At 39.3% G+C, this 26386-nt stretch overlaps 1 long non-coding RNA gene across 1 annotated transcript; it reads left to right on the top strand.

Annotated features, from left to right (window-relative positions):
• On the top strand, positions 1-25522 carry LOC104106891 (uncharacterized). Its single transcript, XR_011410258.1, has 3 exons — positions 1-293; positions 22330-22390; positions 25243-25522. It is a non-coding gene; the product is annotated as an uncharacterized lncRNA (long non-coding RNA).
• Positions 25523-26386: the final 864 nt, after the last annotated feature.

Genomic DNA, 26386 nt, shown 5'->3' with positions numbered 1-26386 from the left:
ACCCAATAAGTAACAAAAGACAACTTGTCAGTTCCAAGAGCTATCCTTTTTTTTCCAAAAAAGAAAAATACACAAAGCAACAAAATACAGCCTTAAATTCTTATAGGTATGGCGACAGGAAAATTTTACAGCGGTGATCATCGAACTTGTTGCTTATCGCCGAACTTGTTGCTTCTGCTATGGCGACTGGAGAATCAGACGATTCATCACTGTTAGTCAGTCTATTCTATTCATTTGGTGATGAGGATATGGACTAGGGTCCTTAAAGGTTACGCAACTCCATATATTTTATGGTAATCTTCCAAGTTTCTAATTTTTAATTTTTTTCATTGCCCTTATCTTTTGGCCTGGTGCTTGTTGTATGTGCCGAGTATACATGTTTGATGATTGTGTTCATATGTGCCTATTATGTATTTATAGGATAATGTTGGAAGAATGTGCCTTTTTGTACTGAATATTGTTTGGAAATTGTAAAAGTAGTTCAGACTGATTGTACCAACATAAAATAGATACTAGAATCGTAGTTGTGATCATTGACGAATCCATAACTTAAATTTGTTGGGTTAAATCTTTATGTTCCGCCGTTAAACCCATTGCACTTTAAAGTTATGTGATCAATTTTTTAATATTTAGTGCAATTTTGATGATTTTTTAGATATGTATATCTGAGAACTGTATTAAAATTATTGGGTTCAATTGAACCTATAGCTTGTCACGCATCCAAGGGTGTGGCCTGCTGGTCAATTGAATGCGTTAGAACCATGAGATTTCAGGTTTACTTCCGAATTGAGACAAAAATACTAGATGATTACTTCCCATTTATTTAAGTCTTGATGGATAGAGTTACCTCGTATATATTGTTGCCGGGAGATAGCAGTTATCCCGTGGAATTAATCGATATGCGTGCAAGCTGGACTGGACTTCACGATTATCAAAAAAAAGATTGCACTCAATCCTGGTTGCGGTCAAGACACCACATTTGAGACTAAAAGAGTATAGGAAGGAAATTAGAGAGTGATCTAAAATCGTGATCATGAGACCAATGGACCAAAATCCTAATCATCAGTTAACGGTCCTATTAGTTGGGTTCTAGGTTACACTCACGCCCTTAAACAATGACCCTCGAATATGCTATCACAATGACAAGAAGTGGCACATTATCCCTTGGCATTGGTGTTGGTGGACTTAAAAAGCAATGTGCAAAGTGTGACAATGCAAATGTTTTCTATCTCAAGTGTGTCGGTGTCATGACCCAAAATCCCAACCTGTCGTGATGACGCCTATCTCGATACTAGGCAAGCCGATAAACTCAATAAACCAAAACTTCTCTTTAAGGTTGAAATTATTAGATTTAAATACAATACAAACGCTCCCCAAAACCTGGTGTCACTGAGTACATGAGCATCTAATATGAATACAAGTCTGAAAAATATAGTCTATAATAGTCTGAGACCAAATACAGTAAACAAAGAGATAGAGAAGGAGAGACAAGGTTTGCGAAACACGACAGCTACCTCAAAATCTCCTGAAAATTAACCGTGCGAAAGGATCAACACCCGCTATGTCCGGGAACACCTGGATCTGCACACGAAGTGCAGGGTGTAATTCGAGCTACACAGTTATGGTTCATTTTTAGTAATTCCAGCAAAGAATAGACATGCTATCAAATCTGACAGTTTAATGTCAAATCAATTTTTATACAGTTCCTGTTCATGTAATCTGTATATCAACAATCTTTCAGAGATTTCACAACAATGACAGATAGCAACTAAGTGCAACAACAAATGGAAATCAAGTACAACCTCTGAGGACAACAATCACTCACTGGGCTCCCACCCCTCATCACTCACTGGGCTCTCACCCCTCATCACTCACTCTCAATGGGTACCCGCGCTCAGTGAGGGTGTACAGACTCCGAAGGGGCTCCTACAGCCCAAGCTCTATAATCTGCACGGACAACTCACGTGCCATAATATAACTATCTGGATCCGCACGGCCAACTCACGTGCTGCACGGCCAACTCATGTGCTATAGTATAATATAAGGATTCGCACGGCCAACTCACGTGTTGCACGACTAACTCACGTGCTATAGTATAATATAAGAATCTGCACGGTCAACTCACGTGCTATAGTATCAATGCCTCACAATCAGGCCCTCGGCCTCACTCAGTCATAAATCCCTCCAGTCTCTCGGGCTCTTAATAATCATGAAATCAGCCCAAACAACAATGATATGATGTATCAATAATAACAACAGAGACTGAGATAAAATGTGCAAGTAAAAGTTGAGGTTGAGTAGCACCCAAGGGTGTGGCCTAGTGGTCAATGAAGTGGGTGAGAACCTTGAGGTCTCAAGTTCAAATTCCACCGGAGGCAAATACTAGGTGATTTCTTCCGTTCTATCCAAGCCTTGGTGGATAGAGTTACCTGGTACCTGTTGCTGGTGGGAGGTGGCAGATATCCCGTCGAATTAGTCGAGGTGCGCTCAAGCTGGCCCAGACACAACTGTTATCCAAAAACAAAGGTGAGGCTCAGTACATATATCATTTAGCAGGCAATTCAGCATGTACGCGACCTCTGTGGGTCCCAACAGTACTATCACATAGCCTAAGCATGATTTCTAACATGATTTACAGTCAAATTTTATCAACACATAGAGAGCATATAACTAACAACAAATTATTTCAACTTTATAGTTTTTCGAGACAGACCAAGTCACAATCCCCTCGGTGCATGCCCACACTCCCGTCACCTAGCATGTGCGTCACCTCCAAAATAATCACATGATACCAAAATCCGGGGTTTAATACCCTCAGGACCAGATTTAAAACTGTTACTTACCTCAGAGCGTGAAATTCTTTACTCTGCTATGCCTTTGCCTCGCAAATCGGCCTCCGAATGCCTCGAATCTAGTCACAAATAATTCGTTTCAGTCAATAAAGTTTATTGGAATTAATTCTATAAGAAAATGCTAATTTTCCTTAAAAATCTGAATTTTAGCTCAAAAATCGCTCGTGGGGCCCACGTCTCGGAACTCGACGAAAGTTATAAAATTCGAAATTCCATTCCACCACGAGTCTACCCATACCAATTTTACCAAATTCTGACCTCAACTCGACCCTCAAATCTACAAATCTTTTTTCCAAATTTCTAAGTTCCAATCTCCGATTTACACCTCAAAATCATGTAATCTAGTTGGATTATTCAATGCTAATTCAATATTATGGAGTAGAAATGATCACAAGGGACTTACCTCAAGTTTTCCTTGAAAATATATCAAAAATCTCCTCTCCTCAAGCTCCAATTTGTCAAAAATGGCGAATGGGACGAAGTCCCTATTTTTATAATTCTGCCCAGACAACCTCGGTTTTGCCTCGATGTTGGCCTTCGATCGAGGTCCTCGATCCTAGGCCTCGATCTTGGGCCTCGATCCTGGCCCTCGATCCTGGTCCTCGATCCTAGGCCTCGATCCGGGCTCTCAATCCTGGGCCTCGATCCTAGCCCTCGATCCTGGTCCTCGATCGTGGCTTCGACCCTGCCTTCGACCGTGGCCCTCGACCTTGGGCTCGATCATGGCTTCGATCGTGGCCCTCGACCTTGGGCTCGATTTGGGCTCGATTCTGGCAGGTTCTGGGCTCGATTCTAAGAGATTTCTGGGCTCGAATCTCGCAGAAGCAATTTCCAACAGAAGGAAATTGTAGCAACTGTTGTATTTCAAGTTTTTGATCCGTTAACCATCCGAAACTCACCCAAGGCCCTCGGGACCTCAACCAAATATACCAACAAGTCCTAAAACATCATACGAACTTAGTCGAATCCTCAAATCACCTCAAACAATGCTAAAACAATGAATTACACCCCAATTCAAGCTATTGAACTTTGAAATTTCTAATTTTTACAAATAACGCCGAAACCTATCAAATCACGTCCGATTGACCTCAAATTTTTCACACAAGTCATAAATGACATAACATACCTATTAAAATTTTCAGAATCAGATTTCGACCCCGATATCAAAAAGTCAACCCCTCGGTCAAACTTCCCAAAAATTCAACTTTCGGCATTTCAAGTCTAATTCCTCTATGAACCTCCAAAAATTCTTTCGGACACGCTCCTAAGTCCAAAATCACCATACGGAGCTACTGGAATTATCAGAATTCGAATCCGAGGTCGTTTACACATAGGTCCATATCCGGTTCATTTTTCTAACTTAATTTTTCAATTATGAGACTAAGTGTCTCATTTCACTCCGAATTCCTTCCGGACCCGAACCAACTAACACGGTAAGTCTTAAAACGATTGTGAAGAATAAATTGAGCAGTAAATGGGGGAACGGGGCTGTAATACTCAAAACGACTAGTCGGGTCGTTACATTCTCCCTCACTTAAACATACGTTCGTCCTCGAACGTGCCAAGGGTTATTCTTAACCTTCAAATCTCTATTCCAACTTACCACGCACATACCCGGGGGTTATCTCACGTCCCCTATTCTATATAGGCCTGACCACACAACATAACTGAAAACCATTAATTAACCTTAGCCCAAAAACCATGGAGCCAAATTTCTAACATCCAGAATTCTTTTCAAGACCCGAACCTCACATCTACTCACTGTATAAGACTGAAGAAGCTGTATCCAGCCATAACCATAATTCTCTCTTAAGCCGACTTTCAATATTATCCTCCCGAATATACCATAATCAAGCCTGATAGTACCCATTCTAGGTCCAATGACCTTATGTTATTAAACACAACTATCCCACAGACATGCCACATCAATATAACTCAAGCCACAACTGTGCAATCTGTGTACCCAAATATGGGAGATATCTCAAGGAAGAGAACCGTATTGCAAGTTCAACAAGCACCACCACAACCGCAATGTTACAACCAACTCCTCAAATTTCGCAAAGAGGATAACCGTAGGTACATGTGCACAATTGTAGAGGAAGGAAATTAATAGATCAGATAAATTATTATAGAAATAGAATTCCCACACATGACACAGACAACTCACGTGCCAATAATATGTATCGCCCGGCATGCTCATAGGCCTCTAGTCCCAGCATATCATACAAGAGCAATTAAACAAGTACACTTGTATATGATAATGAAATAAGATTCTCATGCTCCTGGATTGGTAGAAATAGCACGACATAGTGTAAGCATGTGCAAAGTCTGCTATCACATTTCAAATCGGATTTGTTTTTAACGCAGAATTAGTAACTATCCCGTTTATTTAGAGAATCATCTTCTTTGTAACCTCAAGTATATCCCAGATGGTTCTCAACAAAGGTATGAATACATGAAATGTTATAATTGTACGCTTAACAGTCAACTCTAGGCATATAATAGCCTCCGCATTCTTTCAAGTATGAATACTTGCTCTATTGACCGCACATGGGCTCAAACCTCACATATATGCGCACTCATAGCTATCAAAAATAATTAATGCAACTAGTGCCTCCACCGAGTTTTAAATAAAATAGTCACCTCAAATAGGGTCGCAACCCCGAAACAATATACTTCTGAGAATTCCCAGTCTCCAAATTCATCGAACACATGAATCACCGTAATTGATCCAAACTCCAGCACTAAAATGACTAACACATCTTCCATTCACGATAATCCCATGAGGAATACTTTCATAATTCTTCTGTGCCACATAGCAATAATTTGAATATCAACAGTCTATCAACTAGGTGAGTACTGCAATACCGATGAACATCCATAAGTCAAAACACAACGCGCCTTCTGAAATGCGCACTCTTATCAGGAATTACCGAGCAGTTATAACATTCATCGAAATATTTGAAACTGACCATGTTGTCCAACATTCGTTACCTTCTCTTCAAGACTGAACTGTCACCTTGTATATGTAAATCCTAATCCCGCACAACACACCACATCTATTATGCCATCATGTGACAAGCACAAGAATCCCATTATCAACTCTGAGTCACCAGCAAATTACATACCTGGTTAATTAGAAACCTTCCTCTTACTTCCGTCCAGGAGGAAATCACAATGCACAACACGTTTCCCACACCAGTAGAAAATATCCGCTTCAAACCATGGTAGAAACCATCAAGAACACTTTGAAATCCATTTGCGCAAAGCCAAGCTATTAGAACTAAATTCCTCTAACTTGACCAAACCGCCTAGGTCACCAAACCCAAGAATATTGCCACCAAAACATCTGTAGAGTCTCACCACATCATAATTACCCCTATAAATACCACAACCGAAACACCCACTCTGAAAATACCTTATGGGAATTTAAAAATTGTTCCTTTTTCCTTTCTTATACTGAAATGTAGAATCCATAGTCAAACAGAATTACCGCACGTCCCAATACCATCCAATGTAAGTAACTGATTCTAGTGATATACAAATTCGTAAAATTTTCAATTTCCACATATACATTTTGAATCCATTAGAACCCTCTCGATAGTTATCCATTCTGCTCAAATCTAATTTACTCCGCCCCAAACGGGCCGAAAGACATGTGCTCCTTTAACATAGTCAACACTCAAATATGTAACTCTGCCTTAACACGACCAACCAGATTCATACTTCGTATGCACTAGATCCTTCAAAATAGCAACTTAATCATTCCAAACTTTTCATATTCCTATAAAGTGCCTTATAACCCATATTCAGGAATTTCCTTACTCGAGTCATCCTCGATCTCCATCTCTACGACTCATAACTGATCCACAAGTATGCCTCCGACGAAAACAAAAATTTAATACATAACCATGAAATCAAATTGTCAATAGCAGGCTCCCCCACTTAGGCTTAAGCTGCAATTATATAAAATTAGAACCCGCAAGGATTTGTCCTTCTCAATTACCAAGATCTCGCACCGTTAACCCGCCAAACTTGTCGAAGTCTTTTGTTAAGCTTTTCATGAACATTCTGAATCACCAGCTACAGTCACACACTCGACCTCTTACCAGGTAGCAAGTAATATTCCTCGCAGAAGTTTCATCAACATCACGCCACCGCTAACCACTCACGGGAGATAACCCACCTGTGGAATTCCTTACCGACATCTTCCAACGATGCTGCACTGGGTGCAACAACTACGTAATCAGCAAATTCTCCTGGGCTAATGCTCACCCACCATTTGTATAAGTCTGCACTTTCCTTTTTGACATCAACTGAAAGTTCAATAATACCTTCCGAACTCAAGTCATATTGCGCCTGAAATGATAATCAGATCTTCACATCCCTCTTTATTTCAAACAAAATCCTTTCTGCCATATTCAATCATTCTTCGTACAGTAACTCTCACTCCAAATAAAGTCCATAGGCCAAATCACATTCTATCACGATTCCAAATCGTTCTACTCTTTCTCAAGGCACGCAACTACCCTACCACATAATTCATATGTTAATCTGCCACTCTTACTTCGGTTAAACCATCTCCTTTAAGCAACTTCTCAACCTCTACTTCTCCTACTTGACCTGCTAGTACTTCAACCACCGTGAAACACTTCCCGTCATGTCTTCCCTCACACTTTGCTGCCCAACTGTTGCATCAAATCAAAATGCGTCTCTGTCGCACTTGAACCAATAAATTGTTACCGACTCTAAGCCTCTACGAAGATCATCTTTATCGAGCCATCAATATTAGAAATACCCATTCGATTCTGAACCTCTGCACACAACTATCTCTAGCAACCGCCCCGCATGCACCATTTCATAACACCCTGCCTCGAAGGCAAAATCCAAGAAGACCGTAACACCGGAGGACTATAATGCGTTCAAACAAGGACGTCGATACAACATCACATAGTCAAACAGAATTACCGCACGTCCCGATACCATCCAATGTAAGTAACTGATTCTAGTGATATACAAATTCGTAAAATTTTCAATTTCCACATATACATTTTGAATCCATTAGAACCCTCTCGATAGTCATCCATTCTGCTCAAATCTAATTTACTCCGCCCCAAACGGGCCGAAAGACATGTGCTCCTTTAACATAGTCAACACTCAAATATGTAACTCTGCCTTAACACGACCAACCAGATTCATACTTCGTATGCACTAGATCCTTCAAAATAGCAACTTAATCATTCCAAACTTTTCATATTCCTATAAAGTGCATTATAACCCATATTCAGGAATTTCCTTACTCGAGTCATCCTCGATCTCCATCTCTACGACTCATAACTGATCCACAAGTATGCCTCCGACGAAAACAAAAATTTAATACATAACCATGAAATCAAATTGTCAATAGAAGGCTCCCCCACTTAGGCTTAAGCTGCAATTATATAAAATTAGAACCCGCAAGGATTTCTCCTTCTCAATTACCAAGATCTCGCACCGTTAACCCGCCAAACTTGTCGAAGTCTTTTGTTAAGCTTTTCATGAACATTCTGAATCACCAGTTACAGTCACACACTCGACCTCTTACCAGGTAGCAAGTAATATTCCTCGCAGAAGTTTCATCAACATCACGCCACCGCTAACCACTCACGGGAGATAACCCACCTGTGGAATTCCTTACCGACATCTTCCAACGATGCTGCACTGGGTGCAACAACTACGTAATCAGCAAATTCTCCTGGGCTAATGCTCACCCACCATTTGCATAAGTCTGCACTTTCCTTTTTGACATCAACTGAAAGTTCAATAATACCTTCCGAACTCAAGTCATATTGCGCCTGAAATGATAATCAGATCTTCACATCCCTCTTTATTTCAAACAAAATCCTTTCTGCCATATTCAATCATTCTTCGTACAGTAACTCTCACTCCAAATAAAGTCCATAGGCCAAATCACATTCTATCACGATTCCAAATCGTTCTACTCTTTCTCAAGGCACGCAACTACCCTACCACATAATTCATATGTTAATCTGCCACTCTTACTTCGGTTAAACCATCTCCTTTAAGCAACTTCTCAACCTCTACTTCTCCTACTTGACCTGCTAGTACTTCAACCACCGTGAAACACTTCCCGTCATGTCTTCCCTCACACTTTGCTGCCCAACTGTTGCATCAAATCAAAATGCATCTCTGTCGCACCTGAACCAATAAATTGTTACCGACTCTAAGCCTCTACGAAGATCATCTTTATCGAGCCATCAATATTAGAAATACCCATTCGATTCTGAACCTCTGCACACAACTATCTCTAGCAACCGCCCCGCATGCACCATTTCATAACACCCTGCCTCGAAGGCAAAATCCAAGAAGACCGTAACACCGGAGGACTATAATGCGTTCAAACAAGGACGTCGATACAACATCACAATGAAAATTCGACCATGCTCGCAAATACCAAGTCTTATAACTTTAACAACCAACTTGGACATCTATAGTCCGACTGCCTTTCCTCAGCTTGAATTAATTGTTGAACCCCTTAATCATGTACTGATAAATCCTCTCTTCGAGCCATTCACCGCCTCAACACATAACGAGCGCCTTACCATTACACCAATATTGTGCGATAACAACGCATAGCCATCGTAGCAACCCGTGCACAGTCTCGAAATCATATACTGAGCTGGAATAAAAGAACATTCAAATCGTCTTAACACATCCCGTAGTTACATCATACTCATCACAAAGCCATTCCACCGCTCATCGAGCCACAAATTCCACTCGTAGGGACATTACCGGACATATGAGTCCAAATGTACAGGTTACAACTGAAGCTACCGAGCCTAAGATGCAGTCTAAACCTGGCCTCAAGTCCTCCAGACTGGCCCATCACCAAAACATGGAATATACATCTCAAACATCGTTCGTAGAATCACACCCTGGCGATGCACAGCTGATACCAAGCGCTCATGTGCGCATACAAAATGCGTGAAAGGAATTCAAAGAGTTATGTTTCTAGCTTAATCGATTCCGCACGATAGAATACAAGAAGGGAAATTTTCCTAAGTGTTCTACAACCTCTCGAAGATAACTACACACGTCTCCGTACCGATCCGGGAGACTCTACTAAACCTGCTCATGACTCGTGAGACCTATGTAACCTAGGCTCTGATACCAACTTGTCACGACCCAATCTTTCAGAGATTTCACAACAATGATAGATAGCAACTAAGTGCAACAATAAATGGAAATCAAGTACAACATCTGAAGAAAACAATCACTTACTGGGCTCCCAGCCCTCATCACTCACTAAGCTCCCAGCCCTCATCACTCACTCTCAATGGGTACCCGCGCTCACTGGGGGTGTACAGACTCCGGAGGGGCTCCTACAGCCCAAGCGCTATAATCTGCACGGACAACTCAAGTGCCATAATATAACTATCTGGATCCGCACGGCCAACTCACGTGCTATAGTATAATATAAGGATCCGCACGGCCAACTCACGTGTTGCACGGCCAACTCATGTGCTGCACGACCAATTAACGTGCAATAGTATAATATAAGAATCTGCACGGACAACTCACATGCTATAGTATCAATATCTCACAATCAGGCCCTCGGCCTCACTCAGTCATAAATCCCTCCAGTCTCTCGGGCTCTTAATAATCATGAAATCAGCCCAAACAACAATGATATGATGTATCAATAATAACAACAGAGACTGAGATAAAATGTGCAAGTAAAAGCTGAGGCTGAGTACATATAGCATTTAGCAGGCAATTCAACAAGTACGCGACCTCTGTGGGTCCCAACAGTACTATCACATAGCATAAGCATGATTTCTAACATGATTTACAGTCAAATTTTATCTAACACATAAAGAGCATATAACTAACTACAAATTATTTCAACTTTACAGTTTCCCGGGACGGACCAAGTCACAATCCCCTCGGTGCACGCCCACACGCCCGTCACCTAACATGTGCGTCACCTCCAAAATAATCACATGATACCAAAATCTAGGGTTTAATACCCTCAGGACCAGGTTTAAAACTGTTACTTACCTCAGAGCGTGAAATTCTTTACTCTACTATGCCTTTGCCTCCCAAATTGGCCTCCGAATGCCTCGAATCTAGTCACAAATAATTCGTTTCGGTCAATAAAGTTTATTGGAATTAATTCCAATAGAAAATGCTAATTTTCTATAAAAATCCGAATTTTAGCTCAAAAATCGCCCGTGGGGCCCACGTCTCGGAACTCGACAAAAGTTATAAAATCTGAAAGTCTATTCAACCACGAGTCTACCCATACCAATTTTACCAAATTCTGACCTCAACTCGACCCTCAAATCTACAAATCTTATTTCCAAATTTCTAAGTTTCAATCTCCGATTTACACCTCAAAATCATGTAATCTAGTTGGATTATTCAATGATAATTCAATATTATGGAGTAGAAATGATCACAAGGGACTTACCTCAAGTTTTCCTTGAAAATATATCTAAAATCTCCTCTCCTCAAGCTCCAATTTTGTCAAAAATGGCGAATGTTGGCCTTTGATCGAGGTCTAGACAACCTCGGTCCTGCCTCGATGTTGGCCTTCGATCGAGGTCCTCGATCCTAGGCCTCGATCCAGGTCCTCGATCCTAGGACTCGATCCAGGTCCTCGATCCTAGGACTCGATCCAGGTCCTCGATCCTAGGACTCGATCCTGGCCCTCGATCCTGGGCCTCGTTCGTGGCTTCGACCTTGCCTTCGACCGTGGCCCTCGACCCCGGGCTCGATCTGGGCTCGATTTTGGCAGGTTCTGGGCTCGATTCTGAGAGATTTCTTGGCTCGAATCTGGCAGAAGAAATTTCCAACAGAAGGAATTTGCAGCAGCTGTTGTAGTTCAATTTTTTGACCCGTTAACCATCTGAAACTCACCCGAGGCCCTCGGGACCTCTACCAAATATACCAACAAGTCCTAAAACATCATACGAACTTAATCGAATCCTCAAATCACCTCAAACAACGCTAAAACCATGAATTACGCCCTAATTCAAGCCTATTGAACTTTGAAATTTCTAATTTCTACAAATAACGTTGAAACCTATCAAATCACGTCCGATTGATCTCAAATTTTGCACACAAGTCATAAATGACATAACATACCTATTGAAATTTTCAGAATCGGATTTCGACCCCGATATCAAAAAGTCAACCCATCGGTCAAACTTCCCAAAAATTCAACTTTCGGCATTTCAAGTCTAATTCCTCTATGGACCTCCAAAAATTCTTCCGGACACGCTTCTAAGTCCAAAATCACCATACGGAGCTATTGGAATTATCAGAATTCGAATCTGAGGTCATTTACACATAGGTCCATATCCGATCCACTTTTCTAACTTAAATTTTCAATTATGACACTAAATGTCTCATTTCACTCCGAATTCCTTTCGGACCCTAACCAACTAACCCGGTAAGTCTTAAAACGACTGTGAAGTATAAATTGAGCAGTAAATGAGGGAACGAGGCTGTAATACTCAAAATGACTGGTCGAGTCGTTACAGTCGGCTGACAACTTGGATATTGCAGTTAAGACAAACATCTTATTAAGGTTGGCAAGCAAGCAGGCAAAGGCATGTGCCAAGGCAAGTGTGAATTGTGGGTTGTGGCATGTGCGTACAACATATGCGTGCATTGGTGTTCAGCATGTGCAGGGCATGCGCGTGGCATTATTTGAGGCAGACATGTGGCAAAGCGTTGTTGCCACTCTAGGTGTTCTCCCATGCATTGGTGTTCAGCATGTGCAGGGCATGCGCGTGGCATTATTTGAGGCAGACATGTGGCAAAGCGTTGTTGCCACTCTAGGTGTTCTCCCACAATCTAAGGAGACCCTAAAATGTGGCCAAGTAATTGGCGATGTGAGTTGCATGTGATTCTTCTAACGGTTGAATATCGTGTGTCCCTTGCCCTGAATGCATGTTATTTCTTTATATTGTTGCATGTTAGCAAAGCTGACCCGGATACCAAAGTTATCAAAAAACTACAGCCGGTCCTAATTACGGTCAATGCACCATGTTCGAGACTAAAAGAGTAAAGGAAGGAAAATAGAGAGTGCACTAAAATCGTGATCGTGAGACCAATGGACTACAATGTTGATCCTCAGTTAAATGGTCATATTAGTAGGGTTCTAGGCTACCGTCACACCCTTAAACAATGACCCTCGGACATGCTATATACAATGGCAAGGAGTGGAACGTTGTCCCTTGGTTTTGGTGTTGGTGGACTTTAAAAACAATGTGCAAAGTGTAGGCAATGCAAGTATTGTCTATATCAGAGTGTGTCAGCTGAAAACTTAGGTGTTGCGGCTACGAGAAGCATCTTTTCAAGGTTAGCAAGCAAGCAGGCAAAGACATGTGCCAAGGCAAGTGTGAGTTATGGGTCGTGTAATATGTGTGCAGCGTATGCGTGCATTGGTGTTCAGCATGTCCATGGTGTGCACGTGGCATTGTCTGAGTCTGAAATGCGGCAAAGAGTTTCTGCAACTCAAGGTGTTCTACGACGATATAAGGAGGCCCTAAAATATGGCCAAGCAGTTGGCAATGTCAACTGTATGTGATTTTTCTAATGATTGAATATCGTGTGTCCCTTGACCCTGTTGACATGTTGTTTCTTTATATTGTTACCTGCTAGCTAAGTTGGCTCAGACTCCATAGTTATAAAAAACAAATTACACGTGGTCCTGGTTGCGATCAAGTCACCACGTTCGAGACTAAAGGAGTAAAGGAAGGAAACTAGAGAGTGAACTAAAATAGCGATCATAAGACCAATGGACCACAATCCTAATCCTCAGTTAAACAGTCCTTTTAGTAAGGTTCTATCTACCGACACACCCTTAAACAATAACCGTAGGATATTCATATGCAATGACAAGCAATGTGCAAAGTGTCGACAATACAAGTGTTGTCTATCTTATATGTGTCGGCTGACAACTTGGTTATTGCAGCTAAGACAAGCATCTTATCAAGGTTGGCAAGCATGTAGGCAAAGACATGTGCCAAGGCAAGTGTGAGTTGTGGGTTGTGGCATTTGTGTGCAGCATACACGTGGCATTGGTGTTCAGTATGTGCAGGGCATGTGCGACGTACATGTCAAGGCTTTGTTCGATGCGCCATGATCGATTGGATGCCAAGGCTAGCAAGTGGAATAGGCATGCCTCACACACGAGACAATAATGCAGTTATAAATCAAATGGTTATTGGCATTGTTTGAGGCCGACATTTGGCAAAGAGTTGCTGCTAGTCAAGGTGTTCTCCCACGATATAAGGAGATCCTAAAACGTGGTCAAGAAATTGGCGATGTCAACTACATGTGAATTTTTTGAAGACAGAATATCGTATGTCCCTTGCCCATACTGGCATGTTATTTCATTATATTTGTTAAATAGTTTTATGTAAATAATCCTAGTCCCATATGAAGTAGGAGTAGAACATGCATTATATATATGACTCATTGTATCATTGTTAATAAGTCAATAATATAATTTTTCCGTGTATTATTTCTCACATGGTATCAGAGCGGCAATGAGAAAACATCCGAGAAAGAAATCCAGCCAAAACAATCGTTGTGCTTCAATTCCGGCGATCTTTTTAGGGCTGGTTTTCGTCAAAAACTTTCTGGTGGTGTTGTGCGAAAGACAACACAACCACAAGGTCCCCCACCCCTCGGCAACCAAACCCTAAAAAGAATCTCCGGCAATAGAGTCTTCACGCGCTCATTAGAGGTTTTTGTTTCCCTCCCACACGGCGTGTGGGACCTCTTCCAGCCATATTTTGGCCGACCTTCTTTGAGACAGCTTGTTCGCAAGGCTTTATCAACTCTACCCATTCAAGTTTCATCACATTCCGACAACTTTTTTATTTTCCGGCGACTATTTGCAAATTTCGGCGATAGATTCCAGTTCTAGGCGGCTGCAGTGTATTTTTTGTGCTGCTGCTTAACTGTTTCTATGACCTAACATAATTTTGGACCAACTTTGCCACCAATTTTGTGACTTCGTACATATTTGATCCAACCATGTCTCTCGGACTTGATGCTTTTGGTTCCAAAAATAGTGGAGTTGGAAATTCAGCCTTTATGATTACTTTTGAACCCCTACTTGGAAGTTCAAATTATTTATCTCGGGCTTTGTCTGTGGAGTTGTGGTGTAAAGGTCAAGGTGTTCAAGATCACTTAACCAAAAAGGGTAGTGAGGGAGATGAAAAGGCCAAAGCACAGTGGGAAAAAATCGATGCTCATTTATGTAATATTTTGTGGCGATCTATTAATTTCAAGTTGATACCTTTGTTTCGTCCATTCCAGGCATGTCATTTAGTTTGGGAAAAGGCTCGTGCTTTATACACTAAAGATATATCTCGTTTCTATGTTGTGATATCGCGGATGACAAATTTGAAGAAATAGGAATTGGAATGTCGACTTACTTGGGACAAGTACAGGCAGTCATGGAGGAATTTGAGAAGTTGATGTCAGTTTCTGCTAGTGTTGAAAAGCAACAAGAGCAACAACAAAAAATGTTTCTAGTTCTTACACTCGCTGGACTTCCTAATGATCTTGATTCAGTGCGTGACCAGTCACGATTACTTTGCTTTGCTGCAACGCCCAGTCACATAGTGATCTTATCACAGACAGCTGGCTCCTCTGTTCTCGCATCCCAGACTATGGAGAATAGACGAGGTGGAGGTCGTTTTGGAAGGTCTCGGCCTAAGTGTTCCTATTGTAATAGGCTTCGACACGCCCGTGAGTTACTCTTTGCATGGTCGACCACCTAAAAATGCTCATGTTGCTCAAACAGAGACTGCATTGCTTGAAAACATGGCATACGTTTTTGCTGGGAACCAAGTTTTGTGTGCGGGCCAATAATGTGGGTGAAGTTTTCTTTAGCACACAAAGAAAGTTGTCCCAAAATCAAGCTAGATAGAAATTATTCCTGATGCAATATGGCTTTGTGTGAGCACAAGTATAGCAAGTACAATCAAGTGGCGAACGCTCTTAGTCAATAAAGGTATTTGCTACTATCTACCCTATCGCTATAGTAGAATCTAATATGTTGGGTAACATAAAACTATTACAACCAATGATCCTAAGCATGGGAAATTCATGGAATTAGTGAACAATGGCATTGTTAGACAGTATTGAATCGAGGATGATCTACTGTATTTCAAGGGATGGAGAAGAATTTTCTTCACTCAAATGGGTGGTCTGCAGCGTGACTTACTGAAAGAAACGCATGATACTCCATGGCCTAGGCATCCTGGTGTGGAAAATATGTTGGCATTGTTTTCTTGTTCCTAGGCCAAAAATGGAAGATGACATAGAGTCGTATGTCAAACTTGTTTTGTATGCCAACATGACAATATTAAAAGGAGAAAGGAAACTAGTTTGTGACAACCTCTACCTACGTTGGAACAGGCATGGGTGTATGTTTCCATGGACTTCATTGGTGGACTTTGCCGAAAGTTAATGGAATAGCTTCAATCTTGGTTTTAGTAAATTCTCAAAGTATGTTATATCCATCCCGAACCTTGGTATGTTGTTGCTAATTTGCACCGAAATATGTTGAAGTATTTCGGTGTGCCTCATGACATTGTGAGTGATATAGATGCTCAATTCATTTGGTCGATTTTGGATGTCCGTTTTTAACATCATGGGCACATACTTAGAGTTTTTAACTGGCAATTACCTACAGACTAATAGGCAGATCGAGAGAACAAACCACTTGTTGGAAGAATGCCTTTGGCATTATGTGACAGCAAATCAAAAGAATTGGGGAGTTATTACACACTGCCCAATTTTACTATAATCTGAACGGGTAGTCAGCAATTGAGATGAGTCTCTTAGAGATTGTGTTGGTCAACAACCTACTATCATATTGAATTTGTCAAGGATAAGACTGGTGGAAAGTTTCCCACAACATATAAGTATGCAAGACACAACCAAGAGATGCTTAAGGAGGCTCGAGACGGCTTGAGGAAAGCTTCAAATGCATAGAAAAGTATGTTGACTGAAAGCTTAGAGTTCGATGTCAGTGACAAGGTGTTGCTAAAATTGACTCCAGATTTAAAAGAAAATCAGAAGCAAAGCATTGCATAGGGGATTGATTCCTAAGTATGACAGACCTTTTAACTTCACCAAAAAAAAAGTATGACGGACCTTTTGAAGTTACTCTTGATTACGCTCACACCTATAGATACACTAAACGTTCCGGGGCCACTAAGATGTACTATGACATGAAGTGATTGTTATTTGTGAGAGGGGATGAAGAAAGATGTTATTAAACTTTGTTTCTAGTTGTTTAACTTGTGAGTAGGTTAAGGCCGAGCTTCAACGATTTGCAAGACTATTACAAATGGGAAAGTATTACCATGTGTGTTGCACTATGCTACATTGGGACCTTAAAGGTTATTATGTAAGTAGTTGTGAATTGGCTAACAAAGTCAGCATATTTCTTACCTGTTGAAACTATGTACACTAGATCGAGATATACACGGATATACATGAACAAAATTTTCGACTCCACAGAGGATACAATGCCCATCATCTTTCACAAAGGTCACAATTCACTTAACGCTTTTGGAAATCTTTCCAAGAAACTTTGGGTACATGAGCAGACCTCAGTACCACATTTCATCCACTGATGAATGACAATCTGAGTGTACTACACAGATCTTGGAGAAAATGTTAATAGCTTGTATCCTTGATTTTAGAGGTAGTCCGGACGAATACTTATTTGTAACTGAATTCGCTTACTATAATAGTGTTGGGGCAAGTATTTAAGATGGCTTCATACGAGTTCTTGTATGGTTGGATTCCTCGTTCCCTATCAAATGGTTTGGAGCCTGAGAGGCTAAGGTGTAGGGATTAAACCTAGCATGGGAAGCTATTGATAAGGTTCAGTTGATCAAGCAAAGATTGTTCAATATACAAAGGAAACAAAAGTCTCGTGCACATAGGTGGAGAAAGGGACATAGTGTTCCTTATCAGAGATTGAGTATTTTTACGGGTTTCACTTATGAAGGGCATGATGCGAATTAGAAAAGAAGGAAGTTAAGTTTGAGATTTAAAGGGCCATATGAGATAGTTTCTCGAGTGGGAGTCATGCCTTATCATTTATCATTTTCACCCGAGTTGATTCTCATTCATCCAATATTTCATATGTTTATATTATGGAAATATACAATGTACCCTCTTATTTGGTTTTGGCTATCCAACTTGATTTATTTGTCTCATGAGGAAATGCTTGTGGCTATTACTGATAGGTATACTACAAGAAATAAGGTTTTTTTAATGACGACGTTCTGTGACAACCTTTATAGGATAGGGGTAAGACTGCGTACACACTACCCTCCCCAGATCCCACATATGGGATTAAGCTGGGTTTGTTGTTGTCGTTGTCCTGTGACAACCTCTTTAGTCACCACAAAAAGTAAGTGTCGAGTTACCACAATAAGTGATGGTTTCAGCGGCAAACTCTACGTCATTGTTTTTAGTAGCGACCTACCTTAAATTTATTTTGTGGGGCATTTGTTTACTTTTTGTACCAAACTTAGTCGCCACAAAGCTAATAATAAAACAACTTAGATTTTGTAGCGGCGAAGCTCGCCAAAAAAGTAAATAAATGCGCCACAAAATAGATTTAAGGTAGATTGCTACTCAAAACGGTGACATATAGATCACCCCTGAAATTGTGGTGACTAGGCACTTACTTTTGGTGGCGACTTAAGAGGTCACCATAGAACGTCGTCACTCAAAATCTTATTTCTTGTAGTGGTAGTAAGGAAGTGTCATCAAAAGACATTGCATCAATTAAAGTCATATGGAAGAACCACATCTATGAAGAGGCTACATGGAAAGATGAAGAGGAAATGCGAGCCAAGTATCATTATATTTTGGTCCACGAGTAGGCACTTGTTCTTAAGTTAGATTTTCATAAAGGAGGTTTGTAATACCAGATTAATAAGGGCATTTACGCCATTAGCTAAAAAACCAAAGTGTGGGGGGCGGGGGGGAAGGAACCTAGCATGCATATCAAAATGGGCTTGCTGGAAATAAAACTGGGAAAGAAGAACATCTAGAAAAGCTTTGGTTAACGAAGAGATTTCCATTTTGATATGTGTTTTAGGTCAAACATGAAACTGAAAGGGTCGGTATAGTGAATTTGTTCTGTTTGAGTCTATATAGGGATACAATGATAATATTCCTAAACATTTTGACACTAAATCAATATCATGTGTTATAGATTGGTTAAAGAAAGTGCTTTGGATTGCTCCTGGATGATATACTTGAGCTATACATGATTCTAATGTGAGTGATGAACCTTGCTGACGAGCGTAAATTCATTGTACAAAAGATAAAGTTTGTGCTTGTCAAAAATAGTATAACTCATTGTCAATTCATGAGGATTGGGTTTCTAATTAACTAATGGATGTTTTCTAAACACGACTTGAGAAATTAGATAGGATTGTGATGGATTCTAAAATAAAATTTAACAACTACAACAATATTCCCAGTGTAATCTCACAAGTGGGGTCTGGGAGGGTAGTGAGTATGCAGCCTTACCCCTATCTATTGCAGGTAGAGATTGTTTCTAATAGACCCCCGACTCAAAGCAAACATGCATTATCACAACAGTATAGAAAAAGAAATGCATTAGTGAAAAAGTCAAAGAAGCAATAACAACAACAAGATAATAGAAAACCAAAACAAAAGCAATATCATGTAGTAATAGGAATCTAAGAATAATGGATTACGAGAATAATGTTACTGCTACTAGAATGAAAGAAAAGACGCTCAACTGCCCACTAACCTTCTACCCTAATTCTCGACCTCCACACTCTCCTATCAAGGGCCCTATCCTCGGTAAACTAAAAATGCGTCATGTCCTACCTAATCACCTCTCCCCAATACTTCTTAGGCCTACCTTTACCTCTCCTTAGACCCATCATTGTCAATCCCTCGAACCTTCTCACTGGGGCATCCGGACGTCTCATCTTTCACATGCCTGATCCATCTCAGCTTCATACCCCGCATCTTGTCCACCACGGAGGCTACGCTTACATTATCCCGAATATCTTCATTCCTGACCCTATATCTATTGGTATGCCCACACATCCATCTCAACATCCTCATCTCCGCTATTTTCATCTTTTGAACATGAGAGTTCTTGAGTGATCGACATTCCGCCCAATACAACATGGTCGGTCTAATCATTATTTTGTATAACTTACCTTTAAATCTTCGTGGCACGTTCTTGTCACACAAGACGCTAGGTGCTAGCCTCCATTTCGTCCACCCCGCTCCAATATGATGTGTGCCATCATCGTCGATCTTCCAATTGCCTTGGATTACTGACATAAGGTACTTGAAACTTCCTATCTTAGAGATGACTTGTGAATCCAGCCTCATTTCCACGTCAGCCTCCTGAGTTACGTCACTTAACTTGCACTCCAAGTATTCTGTTTTAGACCTGCGCAACCTGAAATCTTTAGACTTCGGGGTTTGTCTCCAAACCTCTAGCCTAGGGTTAATTTCGCCCCGCGTCTCGTCAATCAGTACTATGTCATTCGCAAATAACATGCATCATGACGCATCCCCTTGAATGTATGCGTCAATACATTCATTTCCAAGGCAAATAATCTAAAATTAAATTTAACTGGAAAAAAATTAAAGTAGTTAGTTAATTTAACAAGCTCGATATTGATATCACCTATGATTAACATATGGTCTCCATTCCTCCTTCATCTAATTACTTTCTAAGTTATGAGCGCCTCTCTTGATTACACCAAATTATTGTACCATATTCACTAAGTGTAACTCTCTCGATTATACAAATAGTAAAGGTATTACGCTCTATGTGTTGTAGATGGTTGACTAACTAACTCTAGGTCTGACGATTAGATATGGACCCTTTCGAGGTATATATGATCACAAGTAAGGGCATGACTAGTCTCTACTACCATTTAAGACGAACAAATAAATTATGATCAATCAAGAAGTAAAGGATTCAGACACTTCTTTCACTTACAAGTTTGAAATTGCTCTAAGAAACGTCAATCAAATCAACAATAGATGCAATGAAGAAATTAATCTATATAGTTAAATCATAAGATTCATCTAAATCCTACGACAAGAAAGCCACTCTATAGCAATGGTTCAATTCAAATAAAAAGTACGAAAGCCACAAAAGTTCGTGGGTGCAAAGAGAAAGCAAAATGTGAGAAGAAAGTCCTCTTAGATCTTGAACTCCATCTTTGTAACCTTGACTTTTGTGATGGATCCTTGAATCCTAGCTTTAGCCTACCAATGTGTGTCAAAAGTTCCTCAAAAAATTCAAACTTCTATACCTCTTAAAACTACCATACCTTGGGGTTCGACTCTACTGTGATAAAAATTGGCACTGCAACACCATTTGTTGTCACTGGAATATTTTTTGAAGTTTGGCCACCACCATGATGGTGAAAATTGGTGTTAATGCTATTAATATTACGGTGCAAAATAGGACCTTCATAGTTTGTTGTTTTTCTCTTTTTCAAATTATTTTGGTATTCATTTCCATAGTATCCAAGCAACAAGATGGATAAAATCTATAGATTCATAACTTGCCAAAATTTGTATTCTACAATTTACACTCATATTGTATTGGTTTGGATTTTAGAGACGAAATATCTTATCGTATAACTTAAAATATTGAGACCAAGTCTTTTAAATTATATGAAACTATTTTGTAACTATGTTGATGTTTGAAACAGGTCTGAACTATGTTGATGTTCTATACTAGAATGTTTTTTGAGATGCTTTACCGTTATTTTAAATGCTTTTGTCGTCAATGGAGATGTTTTTCCGTTGCTGAAGATGTAACTACAATTACTGAAATGAATTTACCAATATTTGAAATTTATTTATCGTGGCAAGTATTTTTGCTAAAATTTGTTATTTAGCTTGATATGATATGACCTAATAACTGAGTTGTATCAATTTGAATATTTTTGATATGGATACTTTGTATTTTACAGTTATAACACTCGTTAGTAGAAAGTAGAACTTGTATACCACTGTCGATATTCCTTGAGTGAGGACCACTCCCATGATTTGACTCCCCTGCCAAGACGCTCCGCAACTTGTTTTGGTTATCCCTCGATGTATGAAGCATGTCCTTTACTTGGTTCGCTCTAGTAAACCTCTCAATGTACGTAGTTGATTATGACACTGTATTGTTACCTTGTACATGATTTATTCATGATACAATATATGCACATTTATCGTTATTAGGGAAACACATTTCTATTATGTTTTATGAATATACACTCTAAAAAAAACTATGGTTTATGAATACTATGTACTGGCATGTTTCCTGGCTTGTCTTCATATAAAATGGTTGTTGGTAAGCGCTATCAACTCAATAAGCTAGCTAAATCACTTTATAATTATTATTGTTTTACAGAGACATCTACTGACATAGACGAGGACTTCCCAATCTAGAACTCGTGGAGTTGATTGTACTGGTGAGCCTCGTATTGTTTTGCACTATGGAAATTTATAGTTTATTGTCGTCCTTTCATTTAAAATCTTAGAAATGCTCATTTGGTTAGTATTATGAGTACTTTGGTTATCGTAAGACTTTTTGTTGAAGTGTGCAACTATCTCATCTAAAAGGTTAAGCTGTTAGAGAAAGCACACTTTATTTACTTAATTGTCTCTTCAACACACCCCTCACGTGTATGCTTCATTCATTTTTTTCATTGGCCAAGCGCGTAGAGATTCTTTTTTTATAATGGTGGTGGTGAGACTCGAACCTATGACGTATGCCTACTCTAACAGCTATTTCACTGATTTAAGGCATGCATGTGTGTTTATTGGATGAAGATCAGTTTAAATTATTGATTTCGCTGATTTAGCCGTTGATTTTACTGATTTCTGCCGTTGATTTCACTGGTTTACCCGGTGATTTCACTGATTTAAGACGTGCATATGTGTATCTGGGTGTGGATTAATTTAAATCACTGATTTTAGCCGTTGATTTTATTGGTTTAACCGTTGAATTCACTGATTTTAGCCTTCGAATCCACTGGTTTAGCCGTCAATTTCATTAGTTTAGGCGTTGATTTCACTGATTTTAACGGTGAATTTTACTGATTTAGCTGCCGATTTTACTGGTTTAGTTGTTGATTTCTCTCTTTTGTTTGCTAGGGTTCATACATGCTTGGTAGTATAGTAATTTTCCCCCAATTTCCGTTTTAATGGTTTTATTTCTCCTTTCTTTTAGTTTTGGATCTAGTTTTTGTTAATTTTCCGTTTAATTGGTTTGATATTTAGATTGTACTCATATTGTATGTACTTAATTTGATATTTTTAGTTGTTCTTCATTCTAATATTAACCTAAATATTATATATGGGCTTGATAGGTAGGCGAGGGATCAATTTTATATGGGCTTGATTTAGAGGACATCAATTTTGGTCTTTGCTATCTTTCTTTTTCATTCCTTCGTTATGTGAGCACATCAACTTTTGATGAATTTTCTCTCCAAATTCAGTCATATTCAGAGGAAATCGTGTTGTTAGCCTTTAGTATATGACTTGAGACTGGCCCTCAAGAGTGTGGCCTAGTGGTTGATGAAGTGGGAGAAGAACCACGAGGTCAAAGTTTCAAAATTCTAATCTAGGCAAAAAACCACTAGGTGATATCTTCTCATTTGCTTAAGTAGAGTTACATGGTACTTGTGCTTGTAGAGTAACCTGGTACTTGTGCTTGTGGGAAGTAGCATATACCTGGTGGAATTAATCAAGGCGTACGCAAGTTGGGGCGTACACCACCATCATAAAACAATAACTTGAGACCAAATAACTTAATTATTTTGGTTAAAGAAAAATTTACTTCTTGAGCAGAGGGTCTTTCGGAAACCACCTCTCTATTCCCTCGGGGTAGGGATAAGGTCTACGTACACACTGCCCTCCTCAGACCTCACTAGTGGGATTTTACCGGGTCGTTGTTGTTGTAGTATTAACAGTGGCTAGTTGTTGGTATGGGACAGCAGGACATAGGTAGATGTTGTTATGGAATTTAAAGTGCATGTCATGTTTGGTACAAAAATATTAACCAGAACTTTCTACTCCAAAAAAAAAAAATGAATGTCTTGTAATTAATGGTTTAGAATATAAACCATACAAAACTTGTCACACTGGAAAATAGAGGCTATCTTAGTTGAACATCTGGATAAATGTTTAGGAGATGGAAATATCTAGCGGAAAGCAAAAAACTTGTCACCCTGGAAAATAGAGGCTATCTTAGTTGAATATCTTCTGTACATTTGGATGTTTTCTGCTGAATATTGGATAGTTGAAAATGCAAGAGTTTCTGGTAACAATGCTTGTTTGAATCCAATTTTGCATCAGAACTTATTCTACTGTACTTTCCCTCTGCAGAATATTTGCCTAGAATTGACACGTACTGAGTACCATCAGCCCTAGTAGGAGTTTGTGCTTGATTGGCTGTGTTGTGACAGTGTTTAAAAAATTGCATAGGCTGCCATCTTTTTGTGGTTCCTTTAAAAATAGGTTTTGTGCACTTGCTACCTATACTTCCAGCCTGTATTCATTGTTATTGATTAGCAGCTAGCTGAATTTCCTGTTTTCTTCATAAAACTTTTTGGTAATAGCTATCAGAGAGGAGGAGTTCTGAAAGGACCATCAGTTTACTAGTTTTATGTGTTTTCCTCTTGATTGCTGGCAGTAGTACTTTAGGTTCTGCTTTTCTCTCTCAAGTAACACACATATCTGATCGTTGAACTAATCGAAAAAATGTAGCCCTCAAGTAAGATGTGGAATCTCTTTCCTCGTGCTGTTACTAATGTGATCAATTATCATACTCCTTTCTTCTGCTTTCTTTACTTTTAATGTCACTGTTTTACACATCTTCCTGTTTTATGAGTGAACCCAATGCCTTTACTTTGCGGAGCACATCATATTTACTTTTGATAATGAAGATTGTGGCTTTTCAACTTTGCTTGACATTTTAAGTTTTTGTCATTAAATTCACTGGGTATTTAATTTGAGTACTCTGCTGATGGCATAATGAACAGACTGTTACATCTTAAGAGTTATTGTGCCAGCATATAGAATTTGTATACTTTTTGCTCTCTGTTTTAGTACCCTTCAGCCTTCAATTCAAATAGGGCAAGGGTTCTTATATCACGCACATTTTGCATATAAGTTGTTTATCCGTGCATTTTCCACTTCTTGACAATTGAAGTTGGCTAATAGATTACATTGAAGCACGCATGATCTTAGGATATTATTAAATCATTTTTGTGTTGATAGCTAATCTTTTTTTTTTTTTTTTCTTTCTGCTGCACAATAGGAAAAGGTGGAGATGAACCAACATTGATTACAGATATTTTCAGCCATTAATTTTATATTGTAAGGATGAGCATCTGCCAGGAGCCCGCCCTTAATTTGTATCAATTGTACTGGTTGGTATTAGTTATGTACTTTATTGTGTACATGCAGTGGCTTGTGACCACTACATGTGTAAAATTTTACTACAACTTTACATCAGTACTTTTGCAATCTTATACTAGTACTTGGTTTTAATCACACTGTTGTATTAGATGTACATGAAAGATTGCCATTTTCTTTGATACCATTAGCTAGGGTTGGCTATTTGAATGCTCTATATTATCATTAGAAGATTTATCATAGTTATACACCGTGATACTCGCATAAAAGGTTTGTTGTTCTAAACGAAAATGAAATTAGTATAATTAAGCAGCTAAAATGTGGAAGAGTCATTACTACCGGTGTTTTAAAAGGCGTGGGTGTAAGGCGAGACGTTTTACGTATGCGAGACACGGGGCGTAAGCCCCATAGGTATTTAATTTTTAATATTTTAGAAAATAATATAATTACAGTAAATATTTATAAACAGGTAAAATTGCATAAAAAATGAAGAAAACTATAAATGTGTGGGATAATATATATATATATATATATATATATATATATGTCTGTGTGTGTGTTTCATCCCTACAAAAAATTAGTCAAAACAATCTATTATACGCTACTTAGAAGCTCTAGTAACTTGAGTTGAAAAGAATAAAGTTTTATACACGGAGGAACAAAAAGGATGACTAATATGCTATTTGAACTTTGAACGTGTTGTTATGAAGGAGAATGAAGTTCTCTTTGTATTTGTTAAAAAAATTGAATATTCGTTGCTTTTGAGAGATATTAGCAGATTAGCGGACAAGATAAAGAATTGGGAAAGGCCATGAATTGGGGCTTCAATCAATAAATAAGGTCTTGACTTTTAAATTTAATACATTTCAGTTCCTTTTTAAAACTTTTGAGTAATTATTAAGCTGAATTTTGAGAATTTAGATATTATATGAAGGACTTATTCAACAAATTTTGCTTTAATTTAAAAAAATCTAAAACAATGCGCCTCAAACGCCCCGAACGCCCAGGCGTACGCCCCGAATTGCTGGGCGTATGTCTCTTGAGAC

The sequence above is a fragment of the Nicotiana tomentosiformis genome, chromosome 8 (assembly GCF_000390325.3).
Source record: "Nicotiana tomentosiformis chromosome 8, ASM39032v3, whole genome shotgun sequence".
Classification (NCBI taxonomy): Eukaryota; Viridiplantae; Streptophyta; class Magnoliopsida; order Solanales; family Solanaceae; genus Nicotiana; species Nicotiana tomentosiformis.
This window is presented reverse-complemented; position numbering and strand designations above follow the sequence as displayed.